We start from the raw sequence: 20,238 nt of genomic DNA on the forward strand, positions 1-20,238 counted from the left end.
GCTGAAAGTAGTCGTGGTGGTCCCTTGTTCTATTACCTTCTTCCGTTTTACGTAGCTTATCATCTCTAGGTAGCATTTCAAACCCGAGCGAATTATGATTGCCACCTCAACGACCTCAACGCAAAACGATGAAAAATTTCTTACTAACTCTCAGTATAATACACGCCCAAACCGTCATTTATCTCAGTTTTTTAATTTTTATGGCCGCAGTACAAAGTAACGTAAGAAGCATGTGTGCACACCTTCTATTGCGAACATAAAAATCTAGTGATTTTACAAGCGTCCGTTATTAGGTTCAGTTTATCTACTTTAACAAGTAAATTCCCTAATGTGCATCTACTTTAACTTGACTTAATTCCCGAACTGGTATACCAATTTCTTCCGAGGTACCCCGTGTCCAACTCATTAGTGTTCCACTCCCAATGACCTTGACATTAAACTCTAACCATGCTCTCTTTCTGCGGTACCAACACCAGTAACAGACTTCCTTCTTGGTTATGTAAACAGCCAGACGGTAAAATTACGTCTGGAAGGACAGAAATTAGCGATATTTTGCTTAGCGTGCGGATACAGTGTAATGCGAAGAACGGAATTAATTCCGCAGTTGATTTGGGCGAGATAGTATGCAAAAGCCCGCATCTCGTGGTCATGCGGTAGCGTTCTCGCTTCCCACGCCCGGGTTCCCGGGTTCGATTCCCGGCGGGGTCAGGGATTTTCTCTGCCTCGTGATGGCTGGGTGTTGTGTGCTGTCCTTAGATTAGTTAGGTTTAAGTAGTTCTAAGTTCTAGGGGACTGATGACCATAGGTATTAAGTTCCATAGTACTCAGAGCCATTTGAACCATTAGTGTGCGAAATTAGTACACATGCATGTCAACTCTGTCAGCAACAGATCCTGTACCCAAGCTGGTAATCGAGTCTAAATGTACTTGGATGACAGAAAAGCTCTGTACAGTAGTATATCAATCGTTGTTGTTGGCGTGTGGCTGCATGCTACTCCCTGGGCAAATTGTGACCAAACGTTTTCAGTGGGCTGGGGATCTAAGAGAACGTCCCGACCAGAGTAACAGTCGACCGCCTTCCGTACCGATGTCAGAGCAGTTCAAAAGTTCAAACTATATGCAGTCTTGCCGTATCTTATAGAAAATCAACGTCACGGAGACCTCGGTCATGGGCGCCTCCAACAGCCTCTATACGTCACTAATATAGCAGCTGCTTTCGCAGAGTCAGTAAGGTATTGAAACCAACTATGTGCACAGCAGGGATTCATCTGAAAGGACGAAATTATGTCGCTCCTGTTCCCAAGACTGTCACTGGGCAGCCGCATAAAAGAAAGCTGCAACAACGGTCGCCAAGCCGACAGTCCATAGCACAATAGATGTAACACTGTATGGGTACTTGCTTCTACGAAGATGCGTGACTTTTGGAATAATATATCAGTCATTTCTGGAGCTAGTCGTGTTGGGTCGCTTGAGATCCTCGTGTGGTGTTTGGTACGGCTCTCTTGAACCTATCGGTTCCCTAACCACATGACGTATGACCCTGACGAACTCTACCAACAAAGTTGTGGAATGATAAAGTATTGTATCGATAGGCTTTGATGCCGGCGCTGTCAAATTTCGATACTTGCTGATAACTGTTTCCAGTCTTGCATGAGGAGTAACACAAGTCTCTTACAAAAAACTTACATTCAGATACGATTGCTGAATGAGAAACCTGTTGCGTGATCTTTCCTTATATAGAGACTGTAGAAGGCGTTACTTATACTCGCTGTAGCTAGCGACTCAGAGGGCGAGACAATTGATTCACTTTCAGAAATGGCGGCGCCACATATTCAGAACAGTCTGTGATCTTACCACAACGGGCTGGAGACACGCCCTCCTCTGCCACACCACGTCACCGCCCATGGTATTAAGAGCGGGGTAAAGCTTCCCAGACAGTGCAAACAAGTCTGTGTCGTATTCAGACTACAAGCCGGCAACAGTTACTCTGTTGCCTTATCGCCGATGACGTGTTTATGAGCTTGTTTGTCTCTGCGTTTCTTTTCCAACTTTTCCGTAGCAGAAAGGCCGACTTGGACTATATTCGAGGTCTTACAATAGTTCGCAGTGTTCACTCTTAGCATATCCACAGCCAGACAGAAGCTGGCGTTCCGCCCCGAACTTTTAAGCTGTATAGCACTCGTAATTAGCGTGAGCTGTGCCACGATAGACTGTCGCATCACGTCTTTAAATTTTATCTTTGCCCAAGAAGGCGGAAGTGTGATTGGACGGCCAGTGTGTGGCTGGCGGGGCTTAGAGGCACAGGGGGTGGGGGCGGTGAGGGGGTTGCGACGGTGCGACTTCTGTGTAGAGTCCGTTACTGAGGGGAGACGTTGGGGCACGTTCTTATGTACGCGAGGAGAAGTTCCTCTAGGGGGCTCGCGTCTCTAGCGTCTCCCCGCTGGAGTTTTCAGCCGTTGTCTGCCGCGCTTCTCTTCCTGTCAACTGTGCCTCTGCCTTTCTTTGGTCGGTTACCGCCACGGCCACAGCTCGTGTTTACGTTGATATTTGTGTGTCTGAACATTGGCCCAGCACTTAAATTATATGGCGAGCTGGTTTTTGAGTAGCGGTTTGTGATTTGTGAGCCATTTTTATCATTACTAAACTGCGTGGAGAATGTCTGATGTTGGTGTTCCGATCAGTTTTTTACCGCCTGGAATCAACTTTTTACCAGTTTGTTTTCTTTCCTCTATCCGGCCGTAATTTTTGTCTTTTTCACTTAAGGTAGTAGTAGTTAAAACTTTTGCTCTTCTCAGCTTCTCATTTAAATGTCTGCACAATTCAGCTTAATTACTGTGTATGCCCTGGCCTCTTAAGACTTTTTTGTAATCAACTGACGCTAATGATTACATATTGTACTGAAGTATCTTTCTTTGCAAGTGACATATTTTACCTGGAGAGATATTTTGTAAATTTGTGTTTCATTGTGGCACCGTAAATTCCTCTTGTCTGTTACACGATTGAAGCATATTGTTGTGTACTTTTTGTTTAAAGTTATTAAAGTCTCTTTCTTATTGATTAGCTTTATTAGGCTTGATTATTCAAGTCATGAAAGATTTTTCTTAATTAATGGTCTGCATTTAATTGCTTGAATTTATTAATTTGATTTGGTTTTAAATTGTTTTGAAAGTCTCTGAATTCAACATTTGAATCTTATCTTTTATTAATTAATGCGATCAATTGTAAAAGTTGCGGGTTGAACAAACTATGTTGACATGTGTTAAAGTTACCTATGCTATTCGATTCCTTAGGCCCAGTACTATCTTCCAGAGAAAACAAAAGGCCAGAAGTGCTTTACATAAAGCTTTTATTCAAATAAAGAGAAGGGAGGCAGTCTCAACAGTATCTAACAGTTTTCCGAGACTCCTTCACCAATGAAGACGAAGCATATAATCCTGAATTCCAATGAAGAACAACTGCCAAAATGAGAAACATAGAAGTAGATATCCTTGGTGTAGCAAAGCAGCTTAAATCACTTAATAAAGGCAAGGCATCCGCTCCATGTTGTATACCAGTCAGGTTCCTTTTAGAGTATGCTGATACAACAGCTCCATATTTTATTTAGCAGTTATGTACAACCACTCGCTCACAAAAAGATACGCACCTAAAGACGGGAAAATTGTTCAAGTCACGTCAATACGCAAAAAGGGAAATAGGAGTAATCCACTGAATTACAGGCCCATATCACTAACGCTAATTTGCAGAATGGTTTTGGAACATATACTGTGTTCTAACATTATGAATTACCTCGAAGAAAGCGATTTATTGACTCATACTCAGCACTGATTCAGAAAATATCGTTCCTGTGAAACACAACTAACTCTTTATACTCAAGAAGTAATGTATGAAGGACGCTATCGACAGGGATGTCAAATTGATTCCATATTTTTAGATTTCAAGAAGGCTTTCGAACCGTTCCTCACAAGCATCTTCTAACCAAACTGCTTGTCTATGGAATATCGCTCCAATTGTGCGACTAGATTCGTGATTTCCTGCCAGAAAGGTCACAGTTCGTAGTAACTGACGGAACGTCATCGAGTAAAACAGAAATAATATCCGGAGTTCCCAAGGAAGTGTTGTAGTCTCTCTATTATTCCTGATCTATATTAACGTCATAGGAGACAATCTGAGTAGCCCTCTTAGATTGTTTGTAGATGATGCTGTCATTTACCGTCTTGTAAAGTCATAATGTGTCCAAAACGAACTGGAAAATGATTTACATTCGATATCTGTATGGAGCGAAAAATGGTAATTGACCCTGAATATAGAAAAATGTGAAGTTATTCTCATGAGCACTAAAAGAAACCCGCTAAATTTCGATTACGCGTTAAATCACACAAACCTGAAGGCCGTAAATTCAACTAAATACTTAAGGATTACAATTACAAATAACCTAAATTGGAACGATAACATAGATAGTGTTGTAGGTAGAGCAAACCAAAGACTACGAGCCATTGACAGAACACTTAAAAGGTGCAACACGTCTACTAAAGAGACTGCTTACACCACGCTTGACCGCCCTATTCTGGAGTATTGCTGTGTGTTGTGCACTGACGGATGAAATAGGAAAAGTTCAACGAAGGGCAGCTCGTTTCCTATTATCACAAAATAGGGGAGATCCATAGGCATTATACGTGAAATGGAGTGGCAATCATTAAAACAAAGGTGTTTTTCGTTGCAAGGGGGTCTTCTCATGAAATTTCAATCACCAGTTTTCTCCACCGATTGCGAAAAAATTATGTTGGCACTCACCTACATAGTGAGAAATGATCACGATAAAATAAGAGAAATCTGGACTCCACAGAAAAAAAATTAAGTGCTCGTTTTCTTCCCGCGTGGCGTTCGAGTGTAGAACTGTAGAGGAACAGCTTGAAGGTGGTTCATTGCACCCTCTGCTCGGCGCTTTACTGTGAATAACAGAGTAATCACGTAGATGTAGATGTACTTTGCGTGATTGCACTCGTAATCAGCTGCATATCGAACCACGCCAGTTTGACGTTTGTTGCATCCCAACTTAATCGAGTTGCAATTTTAATGGGCTGTAGTGTAGTTGCACGAAGTCGAAAGCATCGCGCAACCTGAGTATGTGATGGTTATAACTTATTTCCATTAAAACTAGTTTGTGAAAGAGTTACGGATTACACGTAGAATCTAATGGCCAGTTCGGAAATTTACGGCAGTTGACTTAGCAACCAATCTAGGCAAACTTGCGAGTCTACATAGCTGCTGTTAAGGCATTCAGAACTTTTATAAAGGTGCAGTCTTTTCAGGACATACCTGCCAGACGCTCTGACAGTATTTTATAATTGGAAGTATCCGTAATCCTCCTTAACAACTTGTTGTACACACATCTTGAGAGCCCGCATCTCGTGGTCGTGCGGTGGCGTTCTCGCTTCCCACGCCCGAGTTCCCGGGTTCGATTCTCGGCGGGGTCAGGGATTTTCTCTGCCTCGTGATGGCTGGGTGTTGTGTGTTGTCCTTAGGTTAGTTAGGTTTAAGTAGTTCTAAGTTCTAGGGTACTGATGACCATAGATGTTAAGTCCCATAGTGCTCAGAGCCATTTGAACACATATTGAGATACCTGTTTTAAACTGATTTTCTCTTTGACGATCCGCTCGCCGGCACCCGGTTTATGACACATTTGTTATTACCTTTTAAACGTAAATTTGATTAAGAGTTTTTGATTTTTTCCATATAGAAGAGGAGAATTTCACTTAGGACCTGTACGGGGGAACATTAGCGTATTACTTATTTTGTAAAAAAAAGTGTTACTTTATTAATGCCTTGTGCTGCGGCCTCGAGGACCTCCAGTCTATGGATCAATGAAACAAAAATATATATTTAAACTAATTTAATAAGGGCGCTTACCGATCCGAGCACAAAGCATCCGCAACAGGAATACAACAGTACAGAGGAGAAATTATAAAATCCTATGGTTTCGCGAACTATCCTTGCGACGTAAAGTACTATAGAAGTGAGTAGTTTTGTCAGACTTTATCCTCCCATCGTGTACAAATTTAGAGTTTTCAGAATAAAATTGAAATAATACTGCTAACATTTATATCAAAGGTACTGCGGCTGGGTCGGTTGTTCGCTTACAATTCTTTAAATAATCTGTCCTCGTACATGGATAAGCTTCAGGTTGTCTGCCCCTTCATTCTGCGATGGTAGATATGGTAGTGGTTTGGCCGTTGATGAAAATTCGACTAAATACTTATCACGAAAAGGTCACGTAATTCCAGTAGTAGTAGCTGAACGTTAGTTACACTATTGAGAATTCGGGATTCACGCATTAGTCGTTTGAAATAATGGCAAAAATTTCCTTTTAATTGGTTTATTGTCTTTAAAACAATAAAAATGGCTATCAAGTCCGTATTTAATATCCCGCCATCGGTTATGCGATTTTACTGAATGTCCCTGTAACAAGTTCACATCCTAAAGCAACGAGAAGATAATTAGTCCAACCAGATATTTTGAATGTCCTAAACAGTCAGTGACCCACGACTACTTACAACTTAACACATTCAGTCGTTCAGGAGGCTTCTTGTAAAGAAGCCATAATGTCTCGTTATCTGCACGAAACACGCCATGCGAATTTATATACGACATGAAAGGTTCACTCGTGAATATCTCATAAAATAAAACACTCACAATCCTGAAACTTTCACAAAATTTTCAACACTGCCTCCGATTTCCGGCTGCAGCACGAGAACTAGTCAAACGTGCGAATTTCTTCATTTTGATGCAAATCTGAACAGCGCGGCTTAACATAGATGTATACCAGAAGACGGCTCCCGAGCGACTATCTCGACTGATAAAGCTGAGGCACAGTGACTTACAGGAAAATCTGGATTCCTATTGGCTAGTATGTTAAGCAACCAGTAAGATCATCTCGAGCTGTGTTTCTAATGACAGTCAATCAAATAACCACAAGCACTTTAGACTAGAAACCTCGCAATTCAAAAATAAATAAAATTTAATGAAAATAAAATACGATTCCGTTCAGTAAAATAAATTACTAACAAATTTAATGCGCCACACCCCTTCTGGTTGCCACTCGGGCATTCGTCTCAAACTCCCCTATTCCAGAACAACTTTGACAAGAATACATTTACTTAGTTGTAAGAAAATATCACATACTCACTTCACATATACACTCCTGGAAATGGAAAAAAGAACACATTGACACCGGTGTGTCAGACCCACCATACTTGCTCCGGACACTGCGAGAGGGCAGTACAAGCAATGATCACACGCATGGCACAGCGGACACACCAGGAACCGCGGTGTTGGCCGTCGAATGGCGCTAGCTGCGCAGCATTTGTGCACCGCCGCCGTCAGTGTCAGCCAGTTTGCCGTGGCATACGGAGCTCCATCGCAGTCTTTAACACTGGTAGCATACCGCGACAGCGTGGACGTGAACCGTATGTGCAGTTGACGGACTTTGAGCGGGGGCGTATAGTGGGCATGCGGGAGGCCGGGTGGACGTACCGCCGAATTGCTCAACACGTGGGGCGTGAGGTCTCCACGGTACATCGATGTTGTCGCCACTGGTCGGCGGAAGGTGCACGTGCCCGTCGACCTGAGACCGGACCGAAGCGACGCACGGATGCACGCCAAGACCGTAGGATCCTACGCAGTGCCGTAGGGGACCGCACCGTCACTTCCCAGCAAATTAGGGACACTGTAGCTCCTGGGGTATCGGCGAAGACCATTCGCAACCGTCTCCATGAAGCTGGGCTACGGTCCGGCACACCGTTAGGCCGTCATCCGCTCACGTCCCAACATCGTGCAGCCCGCCTCCAGTGGTGTCGCGACAGGTGTGAATGGAGGGACGAATGGAGACGTGTCGTCTTCAGCGATGAGAGACGCTTCTGCCTTGGTACCAACGATGGTCGTATGTTTGTTTGGCGCTGTGCAGGTGAGCGCCACAATCAGGACTGCATACGACCAAGGCACACAGGGCCAACACCCGGCATTATGGTGTGGGGAGCGATCTCCTACACTGGCCGTACACCTCTGGTGATCGTTGAGGGGACACTGAATAGTGCACGGTACATCCAAATCGTCATCAAACCCATCGTTCTACCATTCCTAGACCGGCAAGGGAACTTGCTGTTCCAACAGGACAATGCACGTCCGCATGTATCCCGTGCCACCCAACGTGCTCTAAAAGGTGTAAGTCAACTACCCTGGCCAGCAAGATCTCCGGATCTGTCCCCCATTGAGCATGTTTGGGACTGGATGAAGCGTCGTCTCACGCGGTCTGCACGTCCAGCACGAACGCTGGTCCAACTGAGGCGCCAGGTGGAAATGGCATGGCAAGCCGTTCCACAGGACTACATCCAGCGTCTCTACGATCGTCTCCATGGGAGAATAGCAGCCTGCATTGCTGCGAAAGGTGGATATACACTGTACTAGTGCCGACATTGTGCATGCTCTATTGCCTGTGTCTATGTGCCTGTGGTTCTGTTAGTGTGATCATGTGATGTATCTGACCCCAGGAATGTGTCAATAAAGTTCCCCCTTCCTGGGACAATGAATTCACGGTGTTCTTATTTCAATTTCCAGGAGTGTATCTTCCATTCACTCTTCCATTCTGAGGCGCCTAGTCACGGGCCGTACGGCTCCCCGCGTCGGAGTTTCGAGTCCTCCCTCTGGCATGGGAGTGTGTGTTGTCCATACTATAAGTTAGTTTGAGTTAGATTTAGCAGTGTTCAGGCTTAGTAACCGATGACCTCTGCAGTTTGGTCCCATAAGACCTCACCACATATTTCGAAATACTCTTCCAGTCTCTCGAAGATACTCCAAGAACCAAAACTCGAAGAAATAATAATTTTCAGATGCATGTTTAATTACGTCAGAAATCTGTGGCAATGAGCCTAAAGAAAATTACAGAAAATTAGGTTACATGTACCTATCCTCTTGGTTACAGTTCCACTTGCTACCATAGATGAATACATTACAGTCCCTAACACAGTTTCACAATCCCAGTAATGTCATTATGTGTTTTAGGTAAAACTACTGAAGAAATGATTTGAAATTTTAAGTGTATGGTTGTTTGAGCCATAGAATTTGATATACCAAGTATGAGAAAGATAGTACTTCTTCAGATTCATAAAATGTGTTGTTGTTGTTGTGGTCCTCAGTCCTGAGACTGGTTTGATGCAGCTCTCCATTATACTCTATCCTGTGCAAGCTTCTTCATCCTCCAGTACCTACTGCAACCTACATCTTTCTGAATCTGCTTAGTGTATTCATCTCTTGGTCTCCCTCTACAATATTTACCTTCCACGCTGCCCTCCAACGCTAAATTTGTGATCCCTTGACCTCAGAACATGTCCTACCAACGGATCCCTTCTTCTAGTCAATTTGTGCCACAAATTCCTCTTCTCCCCTATCCTATTCAATACCTCCTCATTAATTATGTATTCTACCCATCTAATCTTGAGCATTCTTCTGTAGCGCCACATTTCGAAAGCTTCTATTCTCTTTTTGTCCGAACTATTTATCGTCCACGTTTCACTTCAGTACATAGCTACACTCCATGCAAATACTTTCAGAAACGACTTCCTGGCACTTAAATCAATACTCGATGTTAACAAATTTCTCTCCTTCAGAAACGCTTTCCTTGCCGTTGTCAGTCTACATTTTATATCCTCTCTACTTCGACCATCATCAGTTATGTTGCTCCCCAAATAGCAAAACTCCTTTGCTACTTTAAGTGTGTAATTTCCTAATCTAATTCTCTCAGCATCACCCGATTTAATTCGACTACATTCCATTATCCTCGTTTTGCTTTTGTTGATGTTTAATCTTATATCCTCCTTTCAAGACACTGTCCACTCCGTTCAACTGCTCTTCCAGGGCCTTTGCTGTCTCTGACAGAATTACTATGTCATCGGCGAACCTTAAAGTTGTTATTTCTTCTCCGTGGGTTTTAATACCTACTCAGAATTTTTTTCTTTATTGCTTGCTCAATATACAGATTAAATACCATCGGGGAGAGGTTACAACCCTGTCTCACTCCCTTCCCAACCACTGCTTCCCATTCATGTCCGTCGACTCTTATGACTGCTATCTGGTTTCTGTACAAATTGTAAATAGTCTTTCGCTCCCTGTATTTTACCCCTGCCACCTTCAGAATTTGAAGGAGAGTATTCCAGTCAACCTTGTCAAAAGCTTACTCTAAGTCTACAAATCCTAGAACCGTAGGTTTGCCTTTCGTTAATCTAGCTTCTAAGATAAGTCGTAGGGTCAGTATTGCCTCACGTGTTCAATGTTTCTACGGAATCCCAACTGATCTTCCCCGAGGTTGTCTTCTAACAGTCTTTCCATACGATTGCAAAGAATTCGCGTTAGTATTTTGCAGCAGTGACTTATTAACTGATAGTTCGGTAATTTTCACATCTGTCAACACCTGCTTTCTTTGGGATTGGAATTATTATGTCTACTGTTTAATGTGAAATCCGAAGCCCGTGTCGTTGCTGATGAATCTTCACATAAGAGGTGAAGGATAGGTAAAAAGTAGATTGAAATATTCCATGGTATATCTGGGAAACCTCTGATGAAACACATGAGCAGCACTAACATGGAGGTTGCAGGTAAGACAAAAAATACCGATAGATACGCAAGTGAAAGGAAAAAAAAAAAAACAGTTTACTGAATATATGAAGTGAGACGTTTATAAGTCGCCCTGTTCTGTCCTCGAATGAGATATCTAGAGTGTAAAGGTGAGCGTGAAACCTTCAGGTACCTCTCTTTCCGTGAAATCGGCATCTGAAGACACTGCGTCAGTACACCGAACAGTCGTACTGCAGCAACGTCAAGTGTTTTCGGTTGCTGAATCACGTTTCGTCGCATTAGCTCAGAGACAACCTTGTTAGGAGACCACGCAGCAATGTCGAGGTAGCGCGTAGCCGGAAATGTTACGGAAGAGCTTGGTGCGTTGCCTTGATTTAAGGAGCAGTTTCAGCATTACGTGACTGAGGAAGGCGGATTGAAAAACAGTTGGGAGGAAGGCTCAGTTGAATTATTCAGCGCGACGCCAACGGGAAGAGGCGGTTTGCAGTATTAAGGAACATCGCTGAGGCGAGTGCGGGAAAGCGACATTTGTCCACGGAGGAAGCGGAGCAGGCTCCTCTTTGCAAATACCAGGCACTCGGTGGACTGATACCGAGAAGAGAGTTCTGTGGTTTTTTTGTACTATTAGCTTGTTCTGCAATGGTTGCTTATTCAAACAACTACAAAGGACTTCGATATCTGTCTGTCTTACATCTTTTAACAAACAAGAAACGTTCAAAATATTGACGTTGCTTTTGAGAATATCAGCATAAAAAAATCCCATTATCCAGTTGTGGCAAAAACGAGACATCGTGGTAATTTAATGGCTCTCAACAGCCCCCCCCCCCCCATTTGTTTCCTGTTACTATGCACCAGAGAAAACAGTACAACAAGTCTATAATCGAACAAACGTAAACTTGGTCCGTAATAGGCTGCAAGGTGATTTTTATTAAATCGTGCGAGTATCTAATTTTGATGACTTGTCACTGTCAAGCACTTGTAAAGCACGGAAAAGCACTATACTGTCTGCATGCATTGCATGTGTAAACTAAATATATATTGTTACACATGCGATGCATGCAGAGAATGCACTGCTTTTCCATGTTGGCTTTACAAGTGCTTCACAATGACAAGTAGTCTAAAGTAGCTAATCGCACGATTAAATAAAAATCACCTTACAGTCTACTATGGACCATGTTTACGATTTTTATATATCTGGAAGCTGTGGATCCCCACAAATACAAAAATTTTAGTCTATAATCATTACTCTCTCTACTCGTTTTGATAAAAGTAATATTTCTGAGTGTAATTTATTTACGGGCAAAACACTTCACAAGAGCCGATAGATTCAACTGTTTACAAAGTACCGCAGTGGTGTAAGGAAATCGAGATAAACAGCTCGGTATAGGACCCTTGTGGACTATACAGCTTACAGGGGAAACTCCCCATCGCACTCCCGTCAGATTTAATGGTAAGCTGGCCCATTGGATAGCTGTCAAAAACTGAACAGAAATCAAACATGAAAACAGAAGGAAGGTGTACTGAACTGCGGAAAAAAGAATCAAAATAGAAACAGTGAACGGTTCATATTTAATGTGTGCAATGTCGACCATCGTTAATATCGTGCTTGTGTAGTCACGCTGTTATTGTGCCACGGGGGTATGTGGGTTCCAATCTCCCTGGTGCCGCAGTTTTTTTGTTTTGTTTTTTTGTTGACACAGTTAGGAATTGTCGATCCCGTCATTGACGTGTCTGTCTTCTACAATCAAATTTGCGTATGTGTCGTGGTGTAATGTCAGTTTGCAATAGCGACGCGTGACGAAGGGACCTCTAGAGGCACGTATTATTACGTACTATTTGTTCTACAATGGTACACACATTATGCCTCTTGCGTTCGTTTTGAAAGTTTTGATTCTTGAATTCCTTCGTTGTAACTCGTCTACTTGTAGTTTACATTTTTGTTACAGGTCTACGCGGCATCTCGCCAGCTCTCACTGTTCATCACAGAATATGGGTCACGTGGTAAGAATATATCACCGTCACAAGTAAATGCAATGAATTGTGACAGCAGTCGAGTTGCCGCATAGACCTGTCACGGAAATGAAAGTAACAAATTAACAGGTGTCAACAATGTTCCAACGAAGGAATAAAAGAGACGTAACTTTGAAAACGGAACGCAAGAGGAATAAAACGTGGTACGTGTATAGAACAAACAAAATGGTTCAAATGGTTCTGAGCACTATGGGAGTTAACATCTGAGGTCATCAGTCCCCTAAAACTTAGAAGTACTTAAACCTAACTAACCTAAGGACATCATACACATCCATGCTCGAGGCAGGATTCGAAACTGCGACCGTAGCGCGGTTCGAGACTGAAGCTCCGAGAATCGCTCGGCCACAGCGGCCGGCATAGACCAAACAGGAGGCATGTACGTCTGGAGGTGCCTTCGTTACATTTCGCTGTTGCAGACTGACATTACCCCACGACACATGCACAATTTCGAATACAGCGGACAGACACGTCACGACAGGATGGACAGTTTGTAATTTTGCTGCATTTGTTACGCCGAGGGAGACTGAATACGGAACGCACGCTTTGCAGTCCAGCACCGTGACCTCGCAACCACGACACGACTGCCATTAACGTGACTCGATATTGTGCGTATCAAGTTTCGACTGTTCACTGTTTCTATTTTGCTTCTTTTTTCCACATTTCGGTACACACCTTCTTACTTTTTCATGCTTGATCTACGTTCACCTTTTGACAGGCTATACAGTGGGTCAACTTACCACTAAATCTGAAATGGGGGGTGGGGTGGAGGACAGGGTTGCTCGTGGGGAGTTTCCCTTCTGGTGAAAATCATACTCAAATTGGCCTACAAAGGCCATCTAAGACACAGCGCAAGTACAACGCGCGCAATTTTGAACATCCTTTCTACTGCTTACGCCACCGGCTTATTCCTCCTTAACTCTCCGAAGTTAATTTGCTGTTATCAGGAGAATCGTCCTTGAATATTAATCACAAATGGGTCTTGCACTGAAAAATTGTGAATTTGACATTTTTGTAAATTTTACCTCAAGCTTTTTTTTTCCAGCAGAGCAAAACTAAAAATTAAATAGTTTAGTTTCTCTGACCTTGTTACTACGAGAGTACTATGATTGCAAAACTTATGCTTAGCTCGAATTGTGAAAGTAACTATTCTTAGCATGGCGTTTATAAAAATATTTTTTCTTTCATTACCCTCACAGAAAACTTTAATCTACTAAATAAAAAATAAAAAAAATAAAAAACTGACCAACTAAGCCAGTAGTGTAAAAAGGAGACAAGATATCCAAAATCTCGTTCGGCATGCATGCTCTGTAGCTTGGGTGACTTTCGTAGATTAATTTGAGGGTGTATCCCCGTTTGATAGCCATCAAGTTTCCTATATCAAATTATTCTTCCTGTACATCAGTGTAGTACGTTGTAAACAGTACTGTTTACTACGTCAGTGGGAAAGCTGAATGGTCGGATTATAAAACAACGTCTGGAAAATGAATTTATAACAGGAGAAGAACAGAGTGGCTTCGCCGCAGGCCGATCCTGCGACGATAATATAATTGCTGTTGGGCCTGTGACACATAACAAAAAAGAATAGTTACGGGAAGAGACACACATATCATCTTCATAGGTTTGCAAAACGCTATATGACACCGTGTCAACTAAGAATCTGTTCCGATATCGCGATGAGAGAACATTAAATAAAGTATATGTTGCTGCATTCAAATATGTTTACGAGGTATCAGACCAAGAATTAAAATAACAAAAGAAGTATCCCGAGTAATATGACCAATCAAAGGGCTTACATTAGGATGGTGTATAGCACCCAATCTGTTTACATTTTAGCGGAAGTTCTCAACGAACTAATGAGAAGTGTGAGTAAATGGGCCTAGATATAGGTTGGGATTACCTACAGACTTTCGTTCGCCGATGAACAAATGATATTGGCTGCAGATCTGACGTGAAGCACACAAATTAAGTAAATACGGACAATAAGAGCGGACAGGCAATGACATTTTACAAAGTAAAATAAATTTCTGTTCTAATTGAAGAACATGACATTATCACAGCTGGAAAAACTACTGAGCCATCTCAAAACTATAAACGCCTGGGAGTTATAACCTCAAATAAGGGTTCCATTAAACAAGAAATAAGGCAAAGGACAAGCTAACCAAGCCATCAATAAGCTGAATTCCCTTCTTTGGCCAGATAAAATTAAGAGAAAGACAAGAAAAGACGATGTGAGTTAGTAATACAAAGGATTTGTTTATGTAGAACGAAATTCTGGTAAATGACAAAACAGAGGAAGACTTGAAGCCGTGCCAATAGATTTGTTAAGAAGAAATTTAATTCAAGCCAAGAGTAGTTCCCAAATAAAGAAATCAAGAAGTGAAAGAGAGCTACCACGTATATCAGTCAAGAAGTGGAAAAACGGTGTTTAAAATTTATGGGCAGACGTTGAGCTTAGGGAATGAACGATGGCTGAAAGAAGTACTATGTTGTCAACATCCAAAGAACGGATAAAAACGTCCATAATGAAAAAAAAGTGGAGCAGGATACGCAACGAAGAAATCTGAAAGCAAATTTATACGTGGCTGGATACGTACTTGCAAGAAACGACGTACAAAGCTGATAAAAATAAATTCAAAATGTTTACTTAAACAAGAGTTTTGTTGTTATCGCCAGCGGCGAGGTTACATCATTGTAACTTACCGCTGTTATTAATCATGACATGTCTACCTCACACACAAATACGAAATATAGTTCCTCGATTACGTTCCCACAAAACCAATGACACAAGATCCAGAAGGCTGTGTGTCTACAGCACTAGCGACATAAATCGTTATACACAGTGGACTCATAACCCCAAATGCATACTGCCAGTCTGCAGCTCCCAGGACCTTAAAATTATCTTACAGTCAAGGATACTTTTAGCAGCACAAAGCTCTATAAAGTAATGTTCCTCGTACTGTATAACAGATTACATATTACAGGTTACATCTTTATCGACATCTAAGTCAAACAGAATGACTTGAACCATGCAGCTGAACCACGCTAGACGGTGTCTCCCACCCGACAATGAGGTACAGTCGGTTCATTTTCCTACTTGATATGATTTCCGGACAGAAACAATATTATTTAGTTTATGGAGAGCTTCTGAACCACTATCATTAAGATTATCATAAGCCGTTTAACATCTACCTCGAAAATTCGTCACGCATCAAAGCCTTTGCGATGCGTTTCGATGTTGCTGCTAAACGTTGGATAATATCATCCACCGATAAGGCAGGAAGGCATCTTGTCTGACTCTTTTTGTAGCATGAAATCTAGCAAAGCACTTCCTTGGTTCATCTTTACTCTATTTGCTGCTTATATGTCTCACCTACCTTCATCATTTTCATGACAGTAGAGATTACTTTTTCCTCTCCAGTTAGTTCACAGAGTTGTTTGTTTGTGTACATTCAAAACTGCAGCACAGTCAGCAGTCGTGATAATATAATATATAAGAAAATATCAGCCTCGACTGCGGTAGTGAAACCAACCTTTATCTAGGTTTCAGTCAAAATAATTGAGCCTTCTTCAGAAGATGTACCCGAATCTATAATTTGTCTAAGTCGACATGGTCTAGAAATAATACTAAAACAGCCTGATAAGGCATAGTCACATTTTCAAAAATACGGTACATGAGTACTAAGTCAACACCAAGAGTTAAGCTCTGGCGTGCGCCTCGTCTCCATGGACGCCGTGCGGTCAGCCTCGGGAGCTCACGTGAAACTCCTATTCATTCTGTTTTAGTTTTATTTCTAGACCATGCCCACTTAGACAAATTATAGATTCAGGTATATCTTCTGAAGAAGGCTAAATTATTTGGGCTGTAACCTAGGTAAATGTTGGTTTCATTACCGCAATCGGGGCTGATAGTTTCTTATATATTTGTTTGTTTGCGTTCCTGTTTCTCCTACTAGTTCTTATGATTCCTCTCATAATTGTTGGCTCAACTCAGTTTTTGAATCAGTCTTCGTGTTGAAAATACGTTCTCTCTCTCGCAAGTGAAAATGGGCATGGGTTGTTTCAGCCTCTTTGAAAACATAATTAGGAAAACTCTAGTTTATCGAAAGTACTCTATACCGCATTCACTTTTCTGTTTATTTCTTTTGCACCTGCCCTTAAGTACAAACACTCATCAACCAGTTCTATAGTTTCATTTCAGTCTGCACTGTTTCGATGCTTATTTTACTTTTGTCCTGTTAACATAAGAAGGGTAAAAAATAAATTTATACGTTAACAACTAAGTAATTAAGGTGCAAAACGTCCGCTTGGAGAATTACTCAAATCACATTCCAGCTATCTCGACTTAATGTTTACTAGGTTTCGCTGGATTAAGGGTGTCGAGCTGTCAGTCGATTGTTTAGGACATTGCTGATTTATTCGTCCATCGTTTTTTAATCTACCTTTTCTGCAACTATTCACTGAGGCATTCATTATGAAACGCCAGAGAGAGGTGTACTATGCCTTCTATGCATTATTGTAAAGCTACTTTTAATGCCTTTGAGGGCTGTATGGTTTATTTTATTTTAGGTGCACTAGTTATTATAATGGTTGACTGCTTACACTACTGGAAAATACTATGAGGTGCTAAAAAGTTATGCCTTCTAGCTTTTTAATGGTAAAAATTCTTAAAGTTCCTTAAACAACACAGCCTCTATTGACATTCTGTGCCTTTATCCTCATATTTACACATTTATTTCAACAATATCACCCTGGTGACGAACACGTTTCTCGCTACAGTTACTGGTGTTTGAATTTGTTGACGAAATCACAAACTCGCCTCTCATTACGTCGCTTCATCACTAGCGAATTTAAGCCTACAAGTTGTTCCTTAAGTTCTGGGAAGAGATGAAAATATGTTGGAGCCAAGACTGGACTGTATGGAAGATGATTGATGACAGTGAACCCAAGACGCTGTGTTGTTGCAGAAGTCACAGCTTTCGTGCCCTGGTTTGACATTGTCATACTGAAGTAGACATGTTGCATGTATAGATAAACTCTTCGAACTCGTGCTTTCAGTTTTCTGAGGATCTCGCAGTACACCAGTACACAGACTTAGCCGGCCGGAGTGGCCGAGCGGTTCTAGGCGCTACAGTCTGGAACCGCGCGACCGCTATGGTCGCAGGTTCAAATCCTGCCTCGGGCATGGATGTGTGTGATGTCCTTATGTTAGTTAGGTTCAAGTAGTTCTAAGTTTTAGGGGTCTGACGACTACAGCAGTTACGTTCCATAGTGCTCAGAGCCATTTGAACCATTTTGAAGTTACGTTACGCATCGGCATGATACGCGCTACAAGTCGGATCCCTCTAGCGGCAGGGGGTACGAAACTGCGTCAGTGAAGCGGGAAAGACGATGGTAATGTGCATGACACTTAAAAGCTCAACCAGTGTCGGGAACGGAATAACAAATTTGGAGTCATTACTTTTCAACTATCCCTCGTATATGAGTAAATGTTTAAATTTCATATGAACTGAAATAGTGCTGAAATGTATTTTTATCTATGAGGTGGACTGTTCATATTGTAGTCCCTGTTTCTGGTGATTAATTTACCCCATATTATTTAGTAGGAATTCTTAATTCCTATACCAGTACCTCTCTTTTTCTTCAAAAATACAGAAACTCTCCTTTATGCTTTGCTAAACTAACTTTGCCAGAAGACAAATTACTCCAGAAAGAGGGCTCAGTCACCGTGTAGGGAGAAGTTCCGGAACTAAACTAACTCTCTGAAATTTATTTGCGCTTATTTGTTATTTTACGCGGATTAGGATAAGGCACCGATCCGGGACATGAAGATTCATTTTGAAAACAAGCTGTAGGATCTTATAAGCTGTTTCTCCGCAATATCTTATTTCCAGCTACACCGGTTCAGCAAGGCAGAAGAAGAAGTTTTGGGAATTTTGGGCGGTGGCAAAAGCATACCCGAAACTGCTGCATGCATGGGAGTGGGTGAGTGGAATGAGCTGGTCATTTTATTGGACAAATTTAACTTCATTATTTGTTAAGAGAAACGAAAACTGATTTTTTCCCAAAACAGCAGGAGCGTTTCACTCCGGCTATTTACAACAGTTATATCTCGAAATATATATATTATACTTGACTGTTTAAAACAAGAAGTCTTTAATGTCAATAAGTGTGGTCGTAATCTCTCATGCGCGTTGCATTGAAGCAACAAATAACGAACTCAGGTATACTCATATTACTAAAGCACAATGATACAAGAAAGGTGCTAATCTGAGTGTTAATGCGCAATATTAAAATTCAGACTATTAAGACTAATATTTCTGAGTATTCTTTAAAGTGAATATTTGCGCAAGACTTTACTCAAGAACGTATATGGTGTGCATATCAGTTCACTTGGGACACGTCGAAATGTTTATAGACATTGGCGCAATTGTCACACTAAGCTTTACGTATTCACTAGAGACATGTGGAAATCTTTACGTCTCAATAAAGCATGATAGTCCTTAGTAGCACTTAAACACATGACTGCAAACATAAATAAATGAAAACGCGCACTGGACAGTAATTTTTGCAAGCGGGAGCGAACGAGAACTTATCTTGTCATGGCATAACCGGCCAATTTAACGAAATTGCGACGTCACACTAATCGGCTTGTCCGCTATATTTAGAGAATGCTCTGATCAGTGCAGGGCCCATGGAAAATCAATGTATAATTGACACTAGCTTACGAACGATAGGCAACAGTAACACAATGCAGAAACATGACCTAGAAGGCAACTAAAATTCCCAATCAAACACAACGCAGTACGAACCATAATGACCGACAAACAACGTCGCTCACAACTTGATTGGCCTGTAGCAGCGTCAGCTGAGCACTATGCTAGAAATGTCTCTCCAGGCGCCATATTCTAAAGACATACAGCAGGGAGAAAAAGGCAAGTAGACAGCTTACGATTGTTGCTGCTGAATCCGTAGCGGCCATCTGCACACGGTACTCGGTACACGGCATCGAGGTAATGACGAACAGCCTGTTCCCGACGTCTTTCACTCCACGACATCGATGCGATGCCAGTCCTCCGTGCATGACTATGAGAAGTGTCAGTCAGAAAAGTAGCCTGCGCTCGGTGCGTACAGCTCAGGACTGCCTTCTGCTCTCCGCGGTCGCAGCCACAACTTCAATATACCGGCCGGCCGCTGTCTAACGTTTATGACATCTCCCTTACTTTATGAATGCATATGATTTATTTACCGGTGCGTTAATATAATTACTTATATATTTGCACCTGGAGCGGACGTAGGTAAGAGCGATGCATAACAAAGTATTTTTGTTGTACTTATCTTGTAATTTGCCTGAGTAGGGTAGCTGGTGATTCCTTCTAATTAAAACTCCAGGTCATACAATTTGCGGAGGTTTATTTTTTGATGATAACATTTTTCCAAAGTCATTGCAGAATACATCAGAATTCACATATAATCTCTTTGACAATCCAACAGCTGACAGGCTGACTTACTGACCTAAAATACTTGACTACAAAGTGAACCCCTAGGCAAACTGACGCTGAATTGACGCATTTGCTTAAATATATT

Source organism: Schistocerca gregaria, chromosome 2, assembly GCF_023897955.1.
Source record: "Schistocerca gregaria isolate iqSchGreg1 chromosome 2, iqSchGreg1.2, whole genome shotgun sequence".
Lineage (NCBI taxonomy): Eukaryota > Metazoa > Arthropoda > Insecta > Orthoptera > Acrididae > Schistocerca > Schistocerca gregaria.